This window comes from Carica papaya, chromosome 5, assembly GCF_054855325.1.
Source record: "Carica papaya isolate Zhongbai chromosome 5, ASM5485532v1, whole genome shotgun sequence".
NCBI lineage: Eukaryota > Viridiplantae > Streptophyta > Magnoliopsida > Brassicales > Caricaceae > Carica > Carica papaya.
In genome coordinates, this window is record NC_142313.1 from 30,286,330 (window position 1) to 30,300,069 (window position 13,740).

The window sequence follows — 13,740 nt, forward strand, 5'->3', positions numbered from 1 at the left end:
GGTGCAGTGTGAACGCACAAGGAAACAATTGATGGGAGGGGGAGGGAAGGAGAAGTAGTGTATGAATTTTCAGCACGAAATGAAACAGGTGCGATCATACCAGCACTAATGCTACGGATTCTATCAGAACTCCGTAGGTAAGGGTGCTTGGGCGAGAGTGGTACAAGCATAGGTTACCTCCTGCGAAGTCCTTATATTTCACCCATTTTCTTATGAAGTCCTCGTGTTGCACCCATTTTTTTGCAGATGATTCTTTCGACGTTACGCGCGACTTGAATTATGGTCCTCAGGTTTATTCGCAAATGTGAGTCACGGCGCTGTAGAATTTTACTTGATATTAGAACGAGAACGGGAGGTGCAGTGCGCACGCACAAGGAATCAAATGACGGGAGGGGGAAGAAAGGGGAATGAGTTTATGTATTTGCAGCGCAAAATTAAACAGCTGTGATCATACCAGCACTAATGCACCAGATCCCATCAGAACACTGCATTTAAGTGTGCTTGGGCGAGAGTAGTACTCGGATGGGTTACCTCCTGGGAAGTCCTCGTGTCGCACTAATTTTTTTTTCAGACGGGTCGTTCGACGTTACGCGCGACTGGAACTAGGGTCCACTGGTTTATACATAAATGTGAGTCAAGAAGCAGGGGCATTTTAATTGATATTAGAACGAGAAAGAGAGGTGTAGAGTGCACGCACAAGGAAACAAATGACGGGAGGGGGGATGGAGGGAGAAAAAGTGTATGTATTTGCAGCGCAGAATGAAACATGAGCAATCATACCAGCACCAATGCAACGGATTCTATCAGAACTCCGCAAGTTAAGGGTGCTTGGGCGAGAGAAACACTAGGATGGGTGACCTCCTGCGAAGTCCTTATATTTCACCCATTTTCTTAGGAAGTCCTCGTGTTGCACCCATTTTTTTGCAGATGATTCTTTTGACGATACGCGCGACTTGAATTATGGTCCTCAGGTTTATTCGCAAATGTGAGTCACGGCGCTGTAGCATTTTACTTGATATTAGAACGAGAACGGGAGGTGCAGTGCGCACGCAAAAGGAAACAAATGACGGGAGGGGGAAGAAAGGGGAATGAGTTTATGTATTTGGAGCGCAAAGTTAAACAGGTGCGATCATACCAGCACTAATGCACTGGATCCAATCAGAACTCCGCAGTGAATTGTGCTTGGGCGAGATTAGTACTCGGATGGGTGACCTCCTGGGAAGTCCTCGTGTCGCACTAATTTTTTTTCAGACGGGTCGTTCGACATTACGCGCGTCTGGAACTAGGGTCCGCTGGTTTATACGCAAATGTGAGTCAAGAAGCAGGGGCATTTTAATTGATATTAGAACGAGAATGAGAGGTGAAGTGTGAATGCACAAGGAAACAAATGACGGGATGAGGAAGAAAGGAGAAGGAGTGTATGTATTTGCAGGGCAAAATTAAAAAGGTGCGATCATACCAGCACTAAAGCTCCGGATCCCATCAGAGCTCCGAAGTTAAGTGTGCTTGGGCGAGAGTAGTACTCGGATGGGTGACCACTTGGGAAGCCCTCGTGTTGCACCTATTTTTTTCGGATGGGTTGTTCGACGTTACGCGCGAATGGAATTATAAACCGCTAGTTCATTTGCAAAGGTGAGTCACGGTGCCGGGGCATATTACTTGAAATTAGAACGAGAAAGAGAGATGCAGAGTGCACGCACAAGGAAACAAATGACGGGAGGGGGGATGGAAGGAGAAAGAGTGTATGTATTTGCAGTGCAGAATAAAACATGAGGGATCATACCAGCACTAATGCAACGGATTCTATCAGAACTCCATAGTTAAGGGTGCTTGGGCGAGAAAAGTACTCGGATGGGTGACCTCCTGCGAAGTCCTTATATTTCACACATTTTCTTGGGAGGTCCTCGTGTTGCACCCATCTTTTTGTAGATGATTCTTTCGACGTTACGCGCGACTTGATTTATGGTCCGCAGGTTTATTCGCAAATGTGAGTCACGGCGTCGTGGCATTTTACTTGATATTAGAACGAGTACAGGAGGTGCAGTGCGCACGCACAAAGAAACAAATGACGGGAGGAGGAAGAAAAGATTAGGAGTGTATGTATTTGGAGCGCAAAATTAAACAAGTGGCATCATACCAGCACTAATACACTGGATCCCATCAGAACTCTGCAGTTAAGTGTGCTTGGGCGAGAGTAGTACTCGGATGGGTGACCTCTTGAGAAGTCCTCGTATCGCAACAATATTTTTTCAGATAGGTCGTTCGACATTACGCGCGACTGGAACTATAGTCCACTGGTTTATACGCAAATGTGAGTCAAGAATCCGGGGCATTTTAATCGATATTAGAACGAGAATGAGAGGTGAAGTGTGAACGCACAAGGAAACAAATGACGGGAGGGGGAAGAAAGGAGAAGGAGTGTATGTATTTGCAGCGCGAAATTAAATAGGTGCGATCATACCAGCAGTAAGCTCCGGATCCCATCAGAACTCCGCAGTTAAGTGTGCTTGGGCGAGGGTAGTACTCGGATGGGTGACCACTTGGGAAGCCCTCGTGTTGCACCTATTTTTTTTCGGATGTGTTGTTCGACGTTACGCGCGAATGGAATTATAAACTGCTGGTTCATTTGCAAAGGTGAGTCACAGTGCCGGGGTATATTACTTGATATTAGAACGAGAAAGAGAGATCCAGAGTGCACGCACAAGGAAACAAATGACGGGAGGGGGGAAGGAGAAAAAGTGTATGTATTTGCAGTGCAGAATGAAACATGAGGGATCATACCAGCACTAATGCAACGGATTCTATCAGAACTCCGCAGTTAAGGGTGCTTGGGCGAGAAAAGTACTCGGATGGGTGACCTCCAGTGAAGTCCTTATATTTCACCCATTTTCTTGGAAGGTCCTCGTGTTGCACCCATCTTTTTGCAGATGATTCTTTCGACGTTACGCGCGACTTGATTTATGGTCCGCAGGTTTATTCGCAAATTTGAGTCACGTCCCCGTGGCATTTTACTTGATATTAGAACGAGTACGGGAGGTGCAGTGCGCACGTACAAGGAAACAAATGATGGGAGGAGGAAGAAAAGAGAAGGAGTGTATGTATTTGAAGCGCAAAATTAAACAAGTGGCATCATACCAACACTAATGCACTGGATCCCATCAGAACTCTGCAGTAAATTGTGCTTGGGCGAGAGTAGTACTCGGATGGGTGACCTGTTGGGAAGTCCTCGTATCGCAACAATTTTTTTTCAGATGGGTCGTTCGACGTTACGCGCGATTGGAACTATGGTCCGCTGGTTTATACGCAAATGTGAGTCAAAAATCAGGGGCATTTTTATCGATATTACAACGAGAAGGAGAGGTACAGTGTGAACACAGAAGGAAACAAATGATGGGAGGGGCACGAAATTAAACAGGTGCGGTCACACCAGTACAAATGCACCGAATCCCATCAGAACTCCGAAGTTAAGTGTGCTTTGGCGAAAGTAGTACAATGATGGGTTCCCTCCTAGGAAGTTCTCGTATTGCACCCATTTTCTTTTTTTCAGATATGCCGTTCGATGTTACGCGCGACTTTAATTATGGTCCGCAGATTTATTCGCAAATGTGAGTCACGGTGCCATGGCATTTTACTTGATATTTGAACGAGAACGAGAGGTGCAGTGCGCACGCACAAGGAAACAAATGACGGCAGGGGGAAGAAAGGAGAAGGAGTTTATGTATTTGCAGCGCGAAATTAAACTGGTGCGATCATACCAGCACTAATGCACCAGATCCCATCAGAACTCCGCAGATAATAGTGCTTGGGCGAGAGTAGTACTCGGATGGGTGACCTCCTGGGAAGTCCTCGTGTTGCACTAATTTTTTTTTTCAGACGAGTCGTTCGACGTTACGCGCGACTGGAACTAGGGTCCACTGGTTTATACACAAATGTGAGTCAAGAAGCAGGGGCATTTTAATCGATATTAGAACGAGAAGGAGAGATGCAGAGTGCACGCACAAGGAAACAAATGACGGGAGGGGGGATGGAGGGAGAAAAAGTGTATGTATTTACAGCGCAGAATGAAACATGAGCAATCATACCAGCACCAATGCAACGGATTCTATCAGAACTCCGCAAGTTAGGGGTGTTTGGGCGAGAGTAGCACTAGGATGGGTGACCTCCTGCGAAGTCCTTATATTTCACCCATTTTCTTAGAAAATCCGCGTGTTGCACCCATTTTTTTGCAGATGATTCTTTCGACGATACGCACGACTTGAATTATGGTCCTCAGGTTTATTCGCAAATGTGAGTCACGGCACCGTAGCATTTTACTTGATATTAGAACCAGCACGGGAGGTGCAGTGCGCACGCACAAGGAAACAAATGGCGGGAGGGGGAAGAAAGGAGAATGAGTTTATGTATTTGCAGCGCGAAATTAAACAGGTGCGATCATAACATCACTAATGCACCGGATCCCATCAGAACTCCGCAGTTAAGTGTGCTTGGGCGAGATTAGTACTCGGATGGGTGACCTCCTCGGAAGTCCTCGTGTCGCACCAATTTTTTTTCAGACGGGTCGTTCGACGTTACGCGCGTCTGGAACTAGGGTCCGCTGGTTTAAACGCAAATGTGTGTCAAGAAGCAGGGGCATTTTAATCGATATTAGAACGAGAATGAGAGGTGAAGTGTGAACGCACAAGGAAACAAATGACGGGAGGGGGAAGAAAGGAGAAGGAGTGTATGTATTTGCAGCGCGAAATTAAACAGGTGCGATCATACTAGCACTAAAGCTCCGGATCCCATAAGAACTCCGCAGTTAAGTGTGCTTGGGCGAGGGTATTACTCGGATGGGTGACCACTTGGGAAGCCCTCGTGTTGCACCTATTTTTTTTCGGATGGGTTGTTCGACGTTATGCGCGAATAGAATTATAATCCGCTGGTTCATTTGCAAAGGTGAGTCACGGTGCCGGGGCATATTGCTTGATATTAGAACGAGAAAGAGAGATGCAGAGTGCACGCACAAGGAAACAAATGACGGGAGGGGGGATGGAAGGAGAAAGAGTGTATGTATTTACAGTGCAGAATGAAACATGAGGGATCATACCAGGACTAATGCAACGGATTCTATCAGAACTCCGCAGTTAAGGGTGCTTGGGCGAGAAAAGTACTCGGATGGGTGACCTCCAGTGAAGTCCTTATATTTCACCCATTTTCTTGGAAGGTTCTCGTGTTGCACCCATCTTTTTGTAGATGATTCTTTCGACGTTAAGCGCGACTTGATTTATGGTCCGCAGGTTTATTCGCAAATTTGAGTCACGTCCCCATGGCATTTTACTTGATATTAGAACGAGTACGGGAGGTGCAGTGCGCACGCACAAGGAAACAAATGACGGGAGGAGGAAGAAAAGAGAAGGAGTGTCTGTATTTGAAGCCCAAAATTAAACAAGTGGCATCATACCAACACTAATGCACTGGATCCCAGCAGAACTCTGCAGTTAATTGTGCTTGGGCGAGAGTAGTACTCGGATGGGTGACCTCTTGGGAAGTCCTCGTATCACAACAATTTTTTTTCAGATGGGTCGTTCGACGTTACGCTCGATTGGAACTATGGTCCGCTGGTTTATACGCAAATGTGAGTCAAAAATCAGGGGCATTTTTATCGATATTACAACGAGAAGGAGAGGTGCAGTGTGAACGCACAAGGAAACAAATGATGGGGGGGGGAGGGAAGAAGGTGTGTATGTATTTTCAGCACGAAATTAAACAGGTGCGGTCACACCAGTACAAATGCACCGGATCCCATCAGAACTCCGAAGTTAAGTGTGCTTTGGCAAAAGTAGTACAATGATGGGTTCCCTCCTAGGAAGTTCTCGTATTGCACCCATTTTCTTTTTTTCAGATGTGCCGTTAGACGTTACGCGCGACTTTAATTATGGTCCGCAGATTTATTCGCAAATGTGAGTCACGGTGCCATGGCATTTTACTTGATATTTGAACGAGAACGAGAGGTGCAGTGCGCACGCACAAGGAAACAAATGACGGGAGGGGGAAGAAAGGAGAAGGAGTTTATGTATTTGCAGCGCGAAATTAAACTGGTGCGATCATACCAGCACTAATGCACCAGATCCCATCAGAACTCCGCAGATAATAGTGCTTGGGCGAGAGTAGTACTCGGATGGGTGACCTCCTGGGAAGTCCTCGTGTCGCACTAATTTTTTTTTTCAGACGAGTCGTTCGACGTTACGCGCGACTGGAACTAGGGTCCACTGGTTTATACACAAATGTGAGTCAAGAAGCAGGGGCATTTTAATCGATATTAGAACGAGAAGGAGAGATGCAAAGTGCACGCACAAGGAAACAAATGACGGGAGGGGGGATGGAGGGAGAAAAAGTGTATGTATTTACAGCGCAGAATGAAACATGAGCAATCATACCAGCACCAATGCAACGGATTCTATCAGAACTCCGCAAGTTAGGGGTGTTTGGGCGAGAGTAGCACTAGGATGGGTGACCTCCTGCGAAGTCCTTATATTTCACCTATTTTCTCAGGAAGTCCTCGTGTTGCACCCATTTTTTTGCAGATGATTCTTTCGACGATACGCGCGACTTGAATTATGGTCCTCAAGTTTATTCGCAAATGTGAGTCACGGTACCGTAGCATTTTACTTGATATTAGAACGAGCACGGGAGGTGCAGTGCGCACGCACAAGGAAATAAATGATGGGAGGGGGAAGGAAGGAGAAGGAATTTATGTATTTGCAGCGCGAAATTAAACGGGTGCGATCATACCAGCACTAATGCATCGGATTCCATCAGAACTCCGCAGTTAAGTGTGCTTGAGCGAGAATAGTCCTCGGATGGGTGACCTCCTGGGAAGCCCTCGTGTTGCACCTTTTTTTTCTCGGATGAGTTGTTCGACGTTACGCGCGAATGGAATTATAAACCGCTGGTTCATTTGCAAAGGTGAGTCACGGTGCCGGGGCATATTACTTGATATTAGAACGAGAAAGAGAGATGCAGAGTGCACGCACAAGTAAACAAATGACGGGAGGGGGGATGGGAGGTGAAATAGTGTATGTATTTGCAATGCAGAATGAAACATGAGGGATCATACCAGCACTAATGCAACTGATTCTATCATACCTCCGCAGTTAAGGGTGCTTGGGCGAGAAAAGTACTCGGATGGGTGACCTTCTGCGAAGTCCTTATATTTCACCCATTTTCTTGGGAGGTCCTCGTGTTGCACCCATCTTTTTGCAGATGATTCTTTCGACGTTACGCGCGACTTGATTTATGGTGACCTCCTGGGAAGTCCTCGTGTCACACTAATTTTTTTTTCAGACGGGTCGTTCGACGTTACACGCGACTGGAATTAGGGTCCGCTGGTTTATACGCAAATGTGAGTCAAGAAGCAGGGGCATTTTAATCGATATTGGAACGAGAAGCAGAGGTGCAGTGTGAACGCACAAGGAAACAGTTGATGGGAGGGGGAGGGAAGGAGAATGAGTGTATGTATTTTCAGCACGAAATGAAACAGGTGCGATCATACCAGCACTAATGCAACGGATTCTATCAGAACTCCGTAGGTAAGGGTGCTTGGGGGAGAGTAGTACTAGCGTGGGTTACCTCCTACGAAGTCCTTATATTTCACCCATTTTCTTGTGAAGTCCTCGTGTTGCACCTATTTTTTTGCAGATGATTCTTTTGACGTTACGCGTGACTTGAATTATGGTCCTCAGGTTTATTCGCAAATGTGAGTCACGACGCTGTAGCATTTTACTTGATATTAGAACGAGAACGGGAGGTGCAGCGCGCAAGCACAAGGAAACAAATGACGGGAAGGGGAAGAAAGGGGAAAGAGTTTATGTATTTGCAGCGCGAAATTAAACAGGTGCGATCATACCAGCAATAATGCACCGGATCCCATCAGAACTCCGAAGTGAAGTGTGCTTTGGCGAGATTAGTACTCGGATGGGTGACCTCCTGGGAAGTCCTCGTGTTGCACCAATTTTTTTTCAGATGGGTCGTTCGACGTTACGCGTATCTGGAACTAAGGTCCGCTGGTTTATACGCAAATGTGAGTCAAGAAGCAGGGGCATTTTAATCGATATTAGAACGAGAATGAGAGGTGAAGTGTGAACGCACAAGGAAACAAATGACGGGAGGGGGAAGAAAGGAGAAGGAGTGTATGTATTTGTAGCGCGAAACTAAATAGGTGCGATCATACCAGCACTAAAGCCCCGGATCCCATCAGAACTCTGTAGTTAAGTGTGCTTGGGTGAGATTAGTACTCGGATGGATGACCTCCTGGGAAGTCCTCGTCTCGCACTAATTTTTTTTTCAGACGGGTCGTTCGACGTTACGCGCATCTGGAACTAGGGTCCGCTGGTTTATACACAAATTTGAGTCAAGAATCAGGGGCATTTTAATCGATATTAGAACGAGAATGAGAGGTAAAGTGTGAACGCACAAGGAAACAAATGACCGGAGGGGGAAGAAAGGAGAAGGAGTGTATGTATTTGCAGTGCGAAATTAAATAGGTGCGATCATACCAGCACCAAAACTCCGGATCCCATCAGAACTCCGCAGTTAAGTGTGCTTGGGCGAGGGTAGTACTCGGATGGGTGACCACTTGGGAAGCCCTCGTGTTGCACCTATTTTTTTTCGGATGGGTTGTTCGACGTTACGCGCGAATGAAATTATAAACCACTGGTTCATTTGCAAAGGTGAGTCACGGTGCCGGGTCATATTACTTGATATTAGAACGAGAAAGAGAGATGCAGAGTGCATGCACAAGGAAACAAATGACGGGAGGGGGGATGGGAGGAGAAAGAGTGTATGTATTTACAGTGCAGAATGAAACATGAGGGATCATACCAGCACTAATGCAACGGATTCTATCAGAACTCCGCAGTTAAGGGTGCTTGGGAGAGAAAAGTACTCGGATGGGTGACCTCCTGCGAAGTCCTTATATTTCACCCATTTTCTTGGGAGGTCCTCGTGTTGCACCCATCTTTTTGTAGATGATTATTTCGACGTTACGCACGACTTGATTTATGGTCCGCAGGTTTATTCGCAAATGTGAGTCATGGCACCGTGGCATTTTACTTGATATTAGAACGAGTACGGGAGGTGCAGTGCGCACGCACAAGGAAACAAATGACGGGATGAGGAAGAAAAGAGAAGGAGTGTATGTATTTGAAGCGCAAAATTAAACAAATGGCATCATACCAGCACTAATGCACTGGATCCCATCAGAACTCTACAATTAAGTGTGCTTTGGCGAGAGTAGTACTCGGATGGGTGACCTCCTGGGAAGTCCTCGCGTCGCACTAATTTTTTTTCAGATGGGTCGTTCGACGTTACGCGTGACTGGAACGAGGGTCCGCTGGTTTATACGCAAATGTGAGTCAAGAAGCAGGGGCATTTTAATCGATATTGGAACGAGAAGCAGAGGTGCAGTGTGAACGCACAAGGAAACAGTTGATGGGAGGGGGAGGGAAGGAGAATGAGTGTATGTATTTTCAGCACGAAATGAAATAGGTGCGATCATACCAGCACTAATGCAACGGATTCTATCAGAACTCCGTAGGTAAGGGTGCTTGGGCGAGAGTAGTTCAAGCATGGGTTACCTTCTGCGAAGTTCTTATATTTCACCCATTTTCTTAGGAAGTCCTCGTGTTGCACCCATTTTTTTGCAGATGATTCGTTCGACGTTACGCGCGACTTGAATTATGGTCCTCAGGTTTATTCGCAAATGTGAGTCACGGCGCCGTGGTATTTTACTTGATAGTAGAACGAGAACGGTAGGTGCAGTGCGCACGCACAAGGAAACAAATGACGGGAGGGGGAAGAAAGGGGAATGAGTTTATGTATTTGCAGCGCGAAATTAAACAGGTGCGATCATACCAGCACTAATGCACCGGATCCCATCAGAACTCCGCAGTGAAGTGTGCTTGGGCGAGATTAGTACTCGGATGAGTGACCTCTTGGGAAGTCCTCGTGTTGCACCAATTTTTTTTCAGACGGGTCATTCGACGTTACGCGCGTCTAGAACTAGGGTCCGCTGGTTTATACGCAAATGTGAGTCAAGAAGCAGGGGCATTTTAATCGATATTAGAATGAGAAGGAGAGGTCCAGTGTGAACGCACAAGGAAACAAATGATGGGAGGCGAGGAGGGAAGAAGGAGTGTATGTATTTTCAGCACGAAATTAAACAGGTGCGGTCACACCAGCACAAATGCACCGGATCCCATCAGAACTCCGGAGTTAAGTGTGCTTTGGCGAAAGTAGTACAATGATGGGTTACCTCCTGGGAAGTTCTCGTGCTGCACCCATTTTCTTTTTTTCAGATGTGTCGTTCGACGTTACGCTCGACTTTAATTATGGTCTGCAGATTTATTCGCAAATATGAGTCACCGCGCGTTTATACGCAAATATGAGTCAAGAATCAGGGGCATTTTAATCGATATTAGAATGAGAAGGAGAGGTGCAGTGTGAACGCACAAGGAAACAAATGATGGGAGGGGGGGAGGGAAGAAGGAGTGTATGTATTTTCAGCACGAAATTAAACAGGTGTGGTCACACCAGCACAAATCCATCGGATCCCATCAGAACTCCGCAGTTAAGTGTGCTTTGGCGAAAGTAGTTCAATGATGGGTTACCTCCTGGGAAGTTCTCGTGTTGCACCCATTTTCTTTTTTTTAGATGTGCCGTTCGACGTTACGCGCGACTTTAATTATGGTCCGCAGATTTATTCGCAAATGTGAGTCACGGCACCGTGGCATTTTACTTGATATTTGAACGAGAACGAGAGGTGCAGTGCGCACGCACAAGAAAACAAATGACGGGAGGGGGAAGAAAGGAGAAGGAGTTTATGTATTTGCAGCGTTGAATTAAACGGGTGCGATCATACCAGCACTAATGCACCGGATCCCATCAGAACTCCGCAGTTAAGTGTGCTTGGGCGAAAGTAGTACTCGGATGGATGACCTCCTGGGAAGTCCTCGTGTCGCACCAATTTTTTTTCAGACGGGTCGTTCGACGTTACGCGCGACTGGAACTAGGGTCCGCTGGTTTATACGCAAATGTGAGTCAAGAAGCAGGGGCATTTTAATCGATATTAGAACGAGAATGAGAGATGCAGAGTGCACGCACAAGGAAACAAATGACGGGAGGGGGGATGGAGGGAGAAAAAGTCTATGTATTTGCAGCGCATAATGAAACATGAGCAATCATACCAGCACCAATGCAACGGATTCTATCAGAACTCCACAAGTTAAGGGTGCTTGGGCGAGAGTAGCACTAGGATGGGTGACCTCCTGCGAAGTCCTTATATTTCACCAATTTTCTTAGGAAGTCCTCGTGTTGCACCCATTTTTTCGTAGATGATTGTTTCGACGATACGTGCGACTTGAATTATGGTCCTCAGGTTTATTCGCAAATGTGAGTCACGGCACTGTAGCATTTTACTTGATATTAGAACGAGGACGGAAGGTGCAGTGCGCACGCACAAGGAAACAAATGACGGGAGGGGGAAGAAAGGAGAAGGAGTTTATGTATTTGTAGCACGGAATTAAACAGGTGCGATCATACCAGCATTAATGCACCGGATCCCATCAGAACTTCGCAGTTAAGTGTGCTTGGGCGAGAGTAGTACTCGGATGGGTGACCTCCTAGGAAGTCCTCGTGTCGCACCAATTTTTTTTAAGACGGGTCGTTCGACGTTACGCGCAACTGGAACTGGGGTCCGCTGGTTTATACGCAATTGTGAGTCAAGAAGAAGGGGCATTTTAATCGATATTAGAACGAGAAGGAGAGGTGCAGTGTGAACGCACAAGGAAACAATTGATGGGAGGGGGAGGGAAGGAGAAGGAGTGTATGTCTTTTCAGCACGAAATGAAACAGGTACGATCATACCAGCACTAATGCGACGGATTCTATCAGAACTCCGTAGGTAAGGGTGCTTGGGCGAGAGTAGTACTAGCATGGGTTACCTCCTGCGAAGTCCTTATATTTCACCCATTTTCTTGTGAAGTCCTCGTGTTGCACCCATTTTTTTCCAGATGATTCTTTCGACGTTATACGTTACTTGAATTATGGTCCTCAGGTCTATTCGCAAAAGTGAGTCACGGCACCGTAGTATTTTACTTGATATTAGAACGAGCACGGGAGGTGCAGTGCGCACGCATAAGGAAACAAATGACGGGAAGGGGAAGAAAGGAGAAGGAGTTTATGTATTTGCAGCGCAAAATTAAACGGGTGCAATCATACCAGCACTAATGCACTGGATCCCATCAGAACTCTGCAGTTAAGTGTGCTTGGGCGAGAGTAGTACTCGGATGGGCGACCTCCTGGGAAGTCCTTGTGTTGCACCAATTTTTTTTCAGACGGGTCGTTCGACGTTACGCGCGACTGGAACTATGGTCCGCTGGTTTACATGCAAATATGAGTCAAGAATTAGGGATATTTTAATCGATATTAGAACGAGAAGGAGAGGTGCAGTGTGAACGCACAAGGAAACAAATGATGGGAGGGGAGGAGGGAAGAAGGAGTGTATGTATTTTCAGCACGAAATTAAACAGGTGCGGTCACACCAGCACAAATGCACCGGATCCCATCAAAACTCCGCAGTTAAGTGTGCTTTGGCGAAAGTAGTACAATGATGGGTTACCTCCTGGGAAGTTCTCGTGTTGCACCCATTTTCTTTTTTTCAGATGTACCGTTCGACGTTACGCGCGACTTTAATTATGGTTCGCAGGTTTATTCGCAAATGTGAGTCACGGCGCCGTGGCATTTTACTTGATATTTGAACGAGAACGAGAGGTACAGTGCGCACGCACAAGGAAACAAATGACGGGAGGGGGAAGAAAGGAGAAGGAGTTTATCTATTTACAGCGCGAAATTAAACAAGTGCGATCATACCAGCACTAATGCACCGGATCCCATTAGAACTCTGCTGTTAAGTGTGCTTGGGCGAGAGTAGTACTTGGATGGGTGACCTCCTGGGAAGTCCTCGTGTCGCACCAATTTTTTTTCAGACGGGTCCTTCGACGTTACGCGCGACTAGAACTAGGGTCCGCTGGTTTATACGCAAATGTGAGTCAAGAAGCAGGGGCATTTTTATCGATATTAGAACGAGAAGGAGAGGTGCAGTGTGAACGCACAAGGAAACAATTGATGGGAGGGGGAGGGAAGGAGAAAAAGTGTATGTATTTGCAGCGCAGAATGAAACAGGTGCGATCATACCAGCACTAATGCAACGGATTCTATCAGAACTCCGTAGGTAAAGGTGCTTGTGCGAGAGTAGTAATAGCCTGGGTTACCTCCTGCGAAGTCCTTATATTTCACCCATTTTCTTGTGAAGTCCTCGTGTTGCACCCATTTTATTGTAGATGATTCTTTCGACGTTACGCGCGACTTGAATTATGGTCCTCAGGTTTATTCGCAAATGTGAGTCACGGCGTTGTAGCATTTTACTTGATATTAGAACGAGAACGGGAGGTGCAGCGCGCACGCACAAGGAAACAAAAGTCGGGAGGGGGAAGAAAAGAGAAGGAGTGTATGTATTTGCAGCGCGAAACTAAACAGGAGCGATCATACCAGCACTAAAGCCCCGGATCCCATCAGAACTCCGCAGTTAAGTGTGTTTGGGCGAGATTAGTACTCGGATGGTTGACCTCCTGGGAAGTGCTCGTGTCGCACAAATTTTTTTTCAGACTGGTCGTTCGACGTTACGCGCGTCTGGAACTAGGGTCC

The 13,740-nt window shown here is 46.5% G+C and overlaps 5 non-coding genes and 20 pseudogenes across 5 annotated transcripts; all 25 read left to right on the top strand.

Annotated features, from left to right (window-relative positions):
- The first annotated feature begins 440 nt into the window (after positions 1-440).
- On the top strand, positions 441-559 carry LOC148262505 (5S ribosomal RNA; annotated as a pseudogene).
- Positions 560-1,121: 562 nt separating this feature from the next.
- On the top strand, positions 1,122-1,240 carry LOC148262506 (5S ribosomal RNA; annotated as a pseudogene).
- Positions 1,241-1,445: 205 nt separating this feature from the next.
- Positions 1,446-1,564, top strand: LOC148262507 (5S ribosomal RNA). The gene has a single exon (XR_015820821.1). It is a non-coding gene; the product is annotated as a 5S ribosomal RNA (ribosomal RNA).
- A 560-nt stretch (positions 1,565-2,124) lies between these two features.
- On the top strand, positions 2,125-2,242 carry LOC148262508 (5S ribosomal RNA; annotated as a pseudogene).
- Positions 2,243-2,447: 205 nt separating this feature from the next.
- Positions 2,448-2,565, top strand: LOC148262509 (5S ribosomal RNA; annotated as a pseudogene).
- An 848-nt stretch (positions 2,566-3,413) lies between these two features.
- Positions 3,414-3,532, top strand: LOC148262510 (5S ribosomal RNA; annotated as a pseudogene).
- Positions 3,533-3,741: 209 nt separating this feature from the next.
- LOC148262511 (5S ribosomal RNA) lies at positions 3,742-3,860 on the top strand. Its single transcript, XR_015820237.1, has one exon. It is a non-coding gene; the product is annotated as a 5S ribosomal RNA (ribosomal RNA).
- Positions 3,861-4,423: 563 nt separating this feature from the next.
- Positions 4,424-4,542, top strand: LOC148262512 (5S ribosomal RNA; annotated as a pseudogene).
- Positions 4,543-4,747: 205 nt separating this feature from the next.
- Positions 4,748-4,866, top strand: LOC148262513 (5S ribosomal RNA; annotated as a pseudogene).
- An 881-nt stretch (positions 4,867-5,747) lies between these two features.
- LOC148262514 (5S ribosomal RNA) lies at positions 5,748-5,866 on the top strand (annotated as a pseudogene).
- A 209-nt stretch (positions 5,867-6,075) lies between these two features.
- On the top strand, positions 6,076-6,194 carry LOC148262515 (5S ribosomal RNA). Its single transcript, XR_015819946.1, has one exon. It is a non-coding gene; the product is annotated as a 5S ribosomal RNA (ribosomal RNA).
- Positions 6,195-6,757: 563 nt separating this feature from the next.
- Positions 6,758-6,876, top strand: LOC148262516 (5S ribosomal RNA; annotated as a pseudogene).
- Positions 6,877-7,871: 995 nt separating this feature from the next.
- On the top strand, positions 7,872-7,990 carry LOC148262517 (5S ribosomal RNA; annotated as a pseudogene).
- Positions 7,991-8,195: 205 nt separating this feature from the next.
- On the top strand, positions 8,196-8,314 carry LOC148262518 (5S ribosomal RNA; annotated as a pseudogene).
- Positions 8,315-8,520: 206 nt separating this feature from the next.
- Positions 8,521-8,639, top strand: LOC148262519 (5S ribosomal RNA). The gene has a single exon (XR_015820904.1). It is a non-coding gene; the product is annotated as a 5S ribosomal RNA (ribosomal RNA).
- A 206-nt stretch (positions 8,640-8,845) lies between these two features.
- LOC148262520 (5S ribosomal RNA) lies at positions 8,846-8,964 on the top strand (annotated as a pseudogene).
- Positions 8,965-9,877: 913 nt separating this feature from the next.
- On the top strand, positions 9,878-9,996 carry LOC148262521 (5S ribosomal RNA; annotated as a pseudogene).
- Positions 9,997-10,200: 204 nt separating this feature from the next.
- Positions 10,201-10,319, top strand: LOC148262522 (5S ribosomal RNA; annotated as a pseudogene).
- A 236-nt stretch (positions 10,320-10,555) lies between these two features.
- LOC148262523 (5S ribosomal RNA) lies at positions 10,556-10,674 on the top strand (annotated as a pseudogene).
- Positions 10,675-10,883: 209 nt separating this feature from the next.
- On the top strand, positions 10,884-11,002 carry LOC148262524 (5S ribosomal RNA). The gene has a single exon (XR_015820748.1). It is a non-coding gene; the product is annotated as a 5S ribosomal RNA (ribosomal RNA).
- Positions 11,003-11,563: 561 nt separating this feature from the next.
- LOC148262525 (5S ribosomal RNA) lies at positions 11,564-11,682 on the top strand (annotated as a pseudogene).
- A 559-nt stretch (positions 11,683-12,241) lies between these two features.
- LOC148262526 (5S ribosomal RNA) lies at positions 12,242-12,360 on the top strand (annotated as a pseudogene).
- A 204-nt stretch (positions 12,361-12,564) lies between these two features.
- LOC148262527 (5S ribosomal RNA) lies at positions 12,565-12,683 on the top strand (annotated as a pseudogene).
- A 209-nt stretch (positions 12,684-12,892) lies between these two features.
- Positions 12,893-13,011, top strand: LOC148262528 (5S ribosomal RNA; annotated as a pseudogene).
- A 559-nt stretch (positions 13,012-13,570) lies between these two features.
- On the top strand, positions 13,571-13,689 carry LOC148262529 (5S ribosomal RNA; annotated as a pseudogene).
- The last annotated feature ends 51 nt before the right edge of the window (positions 13,690-13,740 follow it).